Below are 9,907 nucleotides of genomic sequence, written 5' to 3' on the forward strand. Positions count from 1 at the left end.
ATTCCTACACCTTCTCATCCGACAAAGAGTTGAAAGAGGTTGGCGGGAACCAGAATTAATATTATGATGAGGAAAATAAGTAAACATTTGAAAAATGGATTAATGTTAGGGTCTGAGTTTATATATCATATTGAGAATTTTACAATAGATCAGGTAATGAATAGTGCTACGGGGATAAATATTGCAGAAAAATAGCCTGGTTTGTAGGTTAGTGAGAGTTTGAGAATCTGGATCGTCATTCAATGTCAGTTTGCTATAGTGACTTCTTGGTCTGCGCATATAAACGTTGTAGGGATGAGGATAATGAAGGCACATGTGATAGATGTTTTTATGTAATTTGGGTATGAACCTTTTTTGCAGAGGTTGGTTAAGGTAATAGTAATTGGTAAGATTAAGGGGATTAGGGTTGTTATAACAGTGGAAGAATACATGTTTGTTACTTTTATTTGGAGTTGCACCAATGCTTTTGGTTCCTAAGACCAACTGATGACTCTCATCCTTTAAAAGTTGAGAAAGCCATGTTGTTAGGCATGGAGGAATGAGTTAGCAGTTCTCACATACTTTCTCCATAGATAAGAAGTTGCAGGCTTCTATTGTTAGATCCACAATCTAACGTTTTGGTTAAATGATAGCTACAGCATGCAAACCCCAAAATAATTTTAGGGTTTAAGAATAATAGGAAGATAGGCTCTAGATGTATAAGTGTTAATGTATTTTCTCTTGTAAAGGAAGGTTTGATACTGTTAATATAATATACAAGTGCCCCTTGTTGTGTTGTGATTAGCATATACAGTATAGGGCTGTAATTAGCATATTAAGTCCTATAAGCATAATACTGATATTTGATCAGGAGAATGAGGCCATAGTCACAAAGAGTTCCCCTACTAGATTAATAGTAGGGGGCAAGGCAAGGTTAGTAAGATTTGCTAAAAATCATCATGAGGCTATTAGTAAGAGAAGTGTTCCAAGGCCTCGGGAAAGTAACATGTTTCGGCTACAGATTCTTTCTTAGCTTGAATTTGCTAGGCAGAATAGTAAAGATGAAGTGAGTCCATGAGCAATTATAAGGGTGACCGCACCTGTAAAGTTTCAAGGAGTCCGAATGAGGATAGCCATAATAACAAGTGCTATGTGGCTTACGGAGGGGTAGGCAATAAATGATTTTAAATCGGTTTGTCATAACTGATACTGGGAAAAAAACAAACAAACAACAACAAAAAAGAGGGGTTTCTACTTACCTTTAGGACTCTCATCAACACTTTTGGAAACGAATGTGTGAGAATGTTTCAAAATATTTTAAAACTAGGTTTATGTGCCACAAGTGTTGGATTAATAGTATAGAAAGTTTTCATTTTCTGATATTTGGTGCCATATAAAGATGAATACTAATTTGTCATTAAAAGTTTAATAAGAAAATTAATTGTCCCGCATGTATTTAAATATTACCAGGGAAAAATTAAGATTATCCCAGTAGTATAAGTGTGTGTTTACGTTTTTCATCTCTGCACATCTAACCAAATTCTAACTCCTATCACCATAGTGTATTCATGGTCCTAAGTATTGATAACCCAGATTGTGATACATTTTATAAACCACTGAGTAAGATGCACAACAAGTACTTATTATGTGAAAAGTTAAGCATGCACAGTAGAGACCAAGGTGAATAAAAATTTGAATAAGATTTTAACAATGCAAAGAACCACATATTAATAAAGCAAGCGTGTATGCAGTAAAGAAAGCCTATGCTCAAAATGCCTCAGAAAGAAGATTCAGGTTGGCATGGGAACTATGCAAATATGTTAACAACAAATAGAAGCCACTAAAGTATGTTTCAAAGGAACATAAAAAATATAGCTCAAGAGATGGTGTTAGCTTTAGAAAGAGCAAAGAACAAATCTGGTGAGCATATGAAAAAATAAAAGGACTTACTCAAGAGCAATCTTGAAATAGTAGAGTCCAAACTAAACATACACAAAAAAAATTACCAGAGTACTGCCAAAAAATAACCTATGTTAAATATGTTTGGAGATTAAAGAAGAGCCAGATTCCTTATGCTTTTCAAAACATTACAAGATCCAGGAGGATGAAGGAGATCTAGACTTCGTTATTTCATAACTGAATGAATGATAAAGAAAATCTGATTCATGAAATTCTTCAGAGTTTCTGCAGATAGAGTAACAATAATAAAAAATATAGTTGAGGCCGGGCGCGGTGGCTCACGCCTGTAATCCCAGCACTTTGGGAGGCCGAGGCGGGCGGATCACGAGGTCAGGAGATCGAGACCATCACGGTGAAACCCCGTCTCTACTAAAAATACAAAAAATTAGCCGGGCGTGGTAGCGGGCGCCTGTAGTCCCAGCTACTCGGGAGGCTGAGGCAGGAGAATGGCGTGAACCCGGGAGGCGGAGCTTGCAGTGAGCCGAGATCGCGCCACTGCACTCCAGCCTGGGCGACAGAGCGAGACTCCGTCTCAAAAAAAAAGAAAAAAAAAAAAAAAAAAAAAAATATATATATATATATATATGGTTGAAACTTTTCTTGAATTAACAGAATACCTGCAAAGAACTTGACTAGATATGGAAAGGTAATAAATGGTCATGAAATATATTGATGAAAGAGCAGGTTATGAAATGTACTCATAAAAGAACAGGTGCTAATTACGGAATTTGTGCTCTGGGAAAAACCCAGTGAACATACCCATAACTAAAGGGTAGCTAGGAAGGATAGCAGTAGTTAGAAGTTGAACAGAAACCACAGTAACTCCTGTTGATTAGTGAGGACATCACAAACCTGAGTCATAAATAGGAAATTTAGATGAAGAACTAAGGAGAGGTTTTGGAAACAAACAAACAAAATCATAATAGTGAAAATAATTACCCCAATCATCTAGGGTGGATACATTTGAAAAATAAATTTGGTAGACCTAGAAAATTTTGAGAATGCTGCTTGTAAATAAATGGCAATTATGAAAATAAAAATTAAGTTAGATGTCTTAAAATGCTTCACTTAAGAGTTCCAGTAGTTCAACTAGAAAAAATAAAATATAGGTAACATTTAATAAAATATTAGACAACATAAGCTCTCAAATTTAAAAGATGTGACTTATGTTCATAAAAATATTTTAAAGGCAAATCCAGTTACATAATAGTAATAATAATTTAAAAAGTAAACCCAAACTAGACAATATACTGTTCATTAGAAACAGATCCAGGATTAGAAGACAACTGTTCACCTCTTGGATCAATTCCTCATTTCGTGGTCCTATATCATGAGTTTCTTAATTCAATTCAACTAAAATGTATTATGGACTTTTATATGCTAATTATGTTAATTACTATAACGTGTTACATGAAAGAAGATAGAATTTAAATCAACTAGAAAATTAAAAATAAATAACATTGTCTAAATATAAAATATGTCTATAAACAATGTTTTTACCGGTAATCAGAGAGGAATTTATAGCTGAATACATGGTCTCTATTTGATGGCTTGAAAGTGTAATCTTAGTAACTCACTGCCCTCTTAACTCACTTGTAACATCTATCAGTTTGTTAGTAACTTTCAAAATCATATGTTAACAAAAGTAAAAAGCAAAGCTTAAATGCACCATGAAGTGTCTCAGACTGGAGAGGAAAGACATGGAGGCCTATATAAAAAGACATATTCTAAGTAATACACTAAGAATTAGTCAACTTTGTCTTACAAAAAATGTGTAGTATTCATTCTCAAACACACAGTTACACTAAAAGATTTAACTGTAAAATAAAATAATTCAGTGACCACAAGCTTTTCTCTATTACAAATACAATTAATTCACATATTTAAAGAAATTATTATTTGTATATGATCCTGGCAGACAAAGAAATAGCAAGTGTCATTTCTTACTCTGCAAGAAATTAGAGACTTTCAAACATCCAGTTTAAATATCTAATTTCATTTTTGAACTCAAGATTTTCTTTGGCTTATAAAGTCCTCAAAGGTATCTATATAAATATAGATAACTTACTATTCCAAAAATTTTATGGGCAGGTAAATCTTGTTTATTTTTTATTTTTCTTATGGCTAATTTTTTTTCTTTTTTAAGACAGCTTTATTGAAATATCATTGAAATATAAACATTGTATATATTTAAGGTGTACCACTTAATGTTGTTAAGATACCTCTACATTGTGAAGTGATAATCTGTTCCAGCTAATTAACATATATATCACCTTTACATGCATACTTACTATTTGATTATAAAGAGCTTTTAAGGAAGGAAGTAAAGCTGACTCTCAGGGCTGAAGTCATGTCTGGAAAAAGTTACATTTGCAGCTGTGCTGTGTTGTTACCGATATCTGCTGGGAAAATGCTCTGACATTTTCTCTGAAATGATTAGATAATCATCTTCCTAGAAATAGGCTGGAGTACCCCAAATAGTACATTTAGTCTGCTTGCATAAGGGTCTACAGTTCAAGCTAGAGCATTAAAAAGGTTATGTAGCAAACATCCTCTAGCCATTTTCTAATTTTCCACTTCAAAGCTATGGAGAAAAAGTGTCACTACTAATTGCGTTTTAAGTTTGTATTTAAAATGTAGGATGAGATGTTAAAAAGAAAGAATAGGATTTAATCTTCAATGCAATTAATACAATTTGCAATCAGTGCAATTAATGCAATTTGCCTGATACATGATACCTTTTTCTTTTATTATTTTTAAATTAACATTATATGAAAATAGCTGTTTTTGAAGGCAGGTAAGGTTATGTTCTTATTTAAAAATGAAGAAAAATACTTTTTTAGTATTTCTAACTGATAAGAACAGATACTACACTTGATCTTAGCCAAAGGGCATAGATATTTAGGTCTATTCTTATTTTTTTTAATCAAACTCTTACTGTTTGATTGACAGTGCATTCTTCTCTTCTAAAGTTGTATTACTATTACCACTCATACACTTCATCTTCCCTTTTAGCCCTAATACAGAGCTTCATTTTTTAACTTAACCTGGTAAACAAGCCTAATAACATTCAATGTTATGACTGTTCTAAAAGCCAACTTAACCATTTAATTATAGGTAGTTCTAATACAAGTGTAGACTATGGTAAAATGATGAGTTATATTGTACATAGGCTCCATTTTTAGTTTGTACTTAAATTTGCATTACATCAAATTGGTTAAAAAATATTTTAAAGTAAGCAATATTAACTACATGCTACCAGTGCAAGTGATGTTTTCTTTTTCATTTAAATTATTTCTTTCGTTAGGACACTTGGCTGAGAGGAATAAAATATCTCATTAAAAGTGGATTAATCAATAATATGTGCAATTTATCCCTTACAGTATGTCTGTATGTAGGTAGTTCTAGGTTATTTTCAACTTTCTACCTACAGTGTATCAATAACAGCTCTCTTTGTTCATAATACAGCTGCAGAAACACCCATCAAACCCACACAAGGCATCCTCTAAATCATAAAGGAAATAAAGTGGTTTTTTATAAAATTTTTCTGTTTTATCATGAGGAGCATCTAAACACACTCCTATTTCCACTCCTAGCAAGAGCTCACTCAAGAGTAACTGGTCATGATTTGCTCATATAGCCAAACTTTACATAAGAGGAAGCTGAACAAAGTGAGTCTTCATATATTTGACCTCTATTGTAGGAAAATGACTCTCCTAGCTAGAAGTATAAAGGGCTGAGGGTTGCTACTGAATAGGCAATCAATAGTGTCTTCCAACTTCACATAACAAGGAAACTGAGATTGAAAGAGATTAAGGTCAAAAATATAATGATAATTTTAGATCAGGTTTTTTGTTGTTTGTTTGTTTTTGAGATGGAATTTCACCCTTGTTGCCCAGGCTGTAGTGCAGTGGTGCAGTCTTGGCTTACTGCAACCTCTGCCTCTCAGGTTCAAGAGATTCTCCTGCCTTGGCCTCCCAAGTAGCTAGGATTACAGGTGCCTGCCACCACGCCCAGCCAATTTTTGTATTTTCAGTAGAGACGGGGTTTCATCATGTTGGCCATGCTGGTCTTGAACTTCTGACCTAAGGTGGTTCATCTGCCTTGGCCTCCCACAGTGCTAGGATTACAGGTGTGAGCCACTGGGCCTGGCCTTCAATCAGGTTTTTAGACCATGCTACACTCCACTGTGTTAACCACAATAACATCACACTTTGGGGCAGGAAAAAAAATAGCTGTATTTGGCTTCTGCAAAACAAAATTAAGAAAATATCTGATATACATCTATAACATTTTATATTAAAAAACTATTTCTTATAATTATTTATAACAATTGTTTGCTACTACTATTACTAGACAGAGCATCCAGGTAAACATTACAAAATCAGATAAAGTTATTTTATAGAAGGTTCAAAACATTGCCTTTTACATCTGTGAAACAAATTGCTTAAGTTTTCACTAAATTCAACATAACTCTATTATTTTACAACCTAAAATAAAAACACTATGATTACTGATTTGACAATCTTGTCCTGTGTTTTTTTTTCTATTTCAGTGAACCTAACTTCCTATTCATGGTTACAGTCTGAATTTTAGCATAATTCTCTATCTTTAAGTCATAAACTCTAATATCCTTTCCTTTTATTTTTATGTTTCACTCAGTTCCTTATCCTCTTGTGCTCCCACAAATCTCTGGAGCCACAATTATCTTCAAAATAATTGCATTTCTCCTGCCAGCACTTCCTTTCCTATGTACTCTGTTTAACACTCCTCAGAAATCCAATAATTCTGTTGCTAGCCCTCCCCAATTAATTTCTTTTGTTTTGTTTTCTGGTATATACACCCAGCAAAACACCAAATCATTCATCATAGAAGCCATCCACCCTACATAATTTGAGAAGCAACATCTGATCACTACTTGAATAAAAGCATGCAGCTATATAGAATGTTTCATTGTCAATCATTTTGTTTTTAAATTGACAGATAAAATTGTTTGTATCATATAGCATATGACGTTTTGAAGCATGTATACATTTTTGTATGCTTAAATTTAACTTATTAACAAATACTTTACCCCACATAGACATAGTTTTTCTTGTGAGAACATTTAACATCCACTTAATGGATGGATGTCTTAACATTTTTCAAGAATACAATATATCATCATTAACTATAGTCACCATATTGTACAATAGGTCTCTTGAACTTATTTAACTATAATTATGTATCCTTTTACCCACATCTTCACAACATCCCTTACCTGTTAGAAACCCCAGGCTCTGGTAACAACCATTCTTTTATAATACTTCTATGAGATTAATTTGTTTAGATTCCATATATGCAGGAGAATATACAGTACTTGTATTTCTGTGCCTGGCTTATTTCAATTAACATAATGTCCTCCAGGTTTATCTATGTAGACAGGATTTTTTATAGCTGAGCAGTATTTCATTGTGTATATATCCCCCATTTTCTTGATTCATTCACCTGTGGATGGACACTTAGCTTGATTCCATATCTTTGCTATTATAAATAGCCCTGGTAGCAATTGCATGATTGGGAACATCAAACACACACACACACACACACACACACACACACACACACACACACACACACATTCTGTATGTTGAGCAGTCATCTGACATTATTTTTAAATGTTCAGCAATTCTTCCCAGATCAACAAATTGTTTAATTCCCTAAAACCTTTATTTGAGAGAGAGTTAAAAGATAGTGGATAAAAGCATCAACTCTAGAGTTAGAATTCTTGGTTTTTAATCTTTTTGCCATGGAATAATTTTGAGCACATTATTACTTTTGTGAACCTTTGAGGAAGTAGTCATACCTACACCAGAGGAATGAAAATAATGAATATAAAGTGTTTAGAAAGTTTAGCACACAGTAAGGCCCCTAAAGAGGTAGTTCTTATATTTTTGAACATTTGTCAAATTCGTAAATTAATTTTGAAATCACAGATTAGTGCAGTGCCATCTGTGTAGTCTGGTTGAATGAACATTGATTGTGGCCCTGTTCTTCAAATTGTAATTTTTTAATCTAAATTTTTATTTTCTTAACTTTTAATTTCAGGGGTACATGTGCAGGTTTGTTTCATAGGTAAGCTTGCATCATGGGGGTTTGTTGTACCAATTATTTTATCATCCAGTTATTAAGCCTAGTACCCATTAATCCTTTTTGCTGATCTTCTCCCTCCTCCCACCCTCCACCCTCCGATAAGCCCCAAGGAGTATTGTTCACCCCATGTGTCCATGTGACCTCATTATTTAGCTCCAACTTATAAGTGAGAACATATGGTATTTGGTTTTCTGTTTCTGCATTAGTTTGTTAAGAATATTGGCCTCCATCTCCATCCATGTCCCTGCAAAGGACATGATCTCTTTCCTTTTTATGACTGCCGAGTATTCCATGGTGTATACGTATGACATTATCTATATCCAGTCTATCATTGGTGGGCATTTGGGTTGATTCTGTGTCTTTGCTATTGTGAATAGTGCTGCAATGAACATACACATGCATGTGTCTTTATAGTACAATAATTTATATCCATTTGGGTATATATCCAGTAATGGGATTGCTGGATCCAATGGTATTAGGTCTTTGAGAAATCACCACAATGTTTTCCACAATGGTTAAACTAATGTACACTCCCACAAACAGTGTAGAACTGTTCCTTTTTCTCTACATTGCCAGCCTCTGTTATTTGTTTTTTGACTTTTTAATAATAGCCCTTCTGACCAGTGTGAGATGGTATTTCAATGTGGTTTTGATTTGCATTTCTCTAATGATCAGTGATGTTGAGCATTTTTTCATGTGTTTCTCGGCTGCATAAATGTCTTCTTTTGAGAAGTATCTGATCATGTCCTTTGCCCACTTTTTTATGGTGTTGTTTGTTTTTTTTCTTATAAATTTGTTTAAGTTCCTTTTAGATGCTGGATATTATACCTTTGTCAGATGCCTAATTTGCAAAAATTTTCTCCCATTCTGTAACTTGTTTACACTGTTGATAGTTTATTTTGCTGAGTAGAAGCTCTTTAGTTTAAATTAGATCACATTTGTAAACTTTTGTTTTTTGTTGCAATGGCTTTTTGCTTTCTTCATCATGAAATCTTAGTCCGTGCCTGTGTCCTGAATGGTATTGCCTAGGTTGTCTTCCAGAGTTTTTATATGTTAGGGTTTTACATTTATGTCTTTAATCTATCTTGAGTTAATTTTCATATATGGTGTAAGGAATGGGTCCAGGTTTAATTTTCTGCATATGGCTAGCCAGTTCTCCCGGCACCATTTATTGAATAGGCAATCCTTTCCCCATTGCTTATTTTTGTCAGCTTTGTCAAGGACCAGATAGTTGTAGGTGTGTGGCCTTATTTCTGGGCTCTCTATTCCAATCCTTACAATATTGCATTGAATGGGAGAGTGAGACATGGCATCCTTGTCTTGTGCCAGTTTTCAAAGGAAATGCTTCCAGCTTTTGCCCATTCAGTATGATGCTGGCTGTGGGTTTGCATGGATGGCTCTTATTTTGAAGTGCATGCTTTCAACATCTAGTTTATTGAGAGGTTTTAGCATGAACGTATGATGAATTCTATTGAAACCCTTTATTTCATACATTGAGATAATCATGTGGATTTTGTTCCTAGTGCTATTTATGTGATTAATCACATTTATTGATTTGTGTATGTTGAAGTAAACTTGCATTCCAGGGTTAAAGCCTACTTGATTGTGGCGGATAAGCTTTTTGGTGTTCTGCTCTATTCAGTGGGCCAATATTCTGCTGAGGATTTTTTTTTAATCAATGTTCATCAAGATATTGGCCTAAAGTGTTCTTTTTTTTGTTGAATCTTTGCCAGGGTTTTGGTGTCAGGATGATGCTGGCCTCATGAATGAGTTAGGGATGAGTCCATCCTCCTCAAGGTTTGAAATAGTTACATTAGGAATGGTACAAGGTCTTCTT

General features: G+C 34.0%; 1 pseudogene; it reads right to left on the reverse strand.

The window, feature by feature from the left end:
* Positions 1-4,735: 4,735 nt before the first annotated feature.
* Positions 4,736-4,839, reverse strand: LOC112208305 (U2 spliceosomal RNA; annotated as a pseudogene).
* Between the last annotated feature and the right edge of the window lie 5,068 nt (positions 4,840-9,907).

Source organism: Pan troglodytes, chromosome 12 (assembly GCF_028858775.2).
Source record: "Pan troglodytes isolate AG18354 chromosome 12, NHGRI_mPanTro3-v2.0_pri, whole genome shotgun sequence".
Lineage (NCBI taxonomy): Eukaryota > Metazoa > Chordata > Mammalia > Primates > Hominidae > Pan > Pan troglodytes.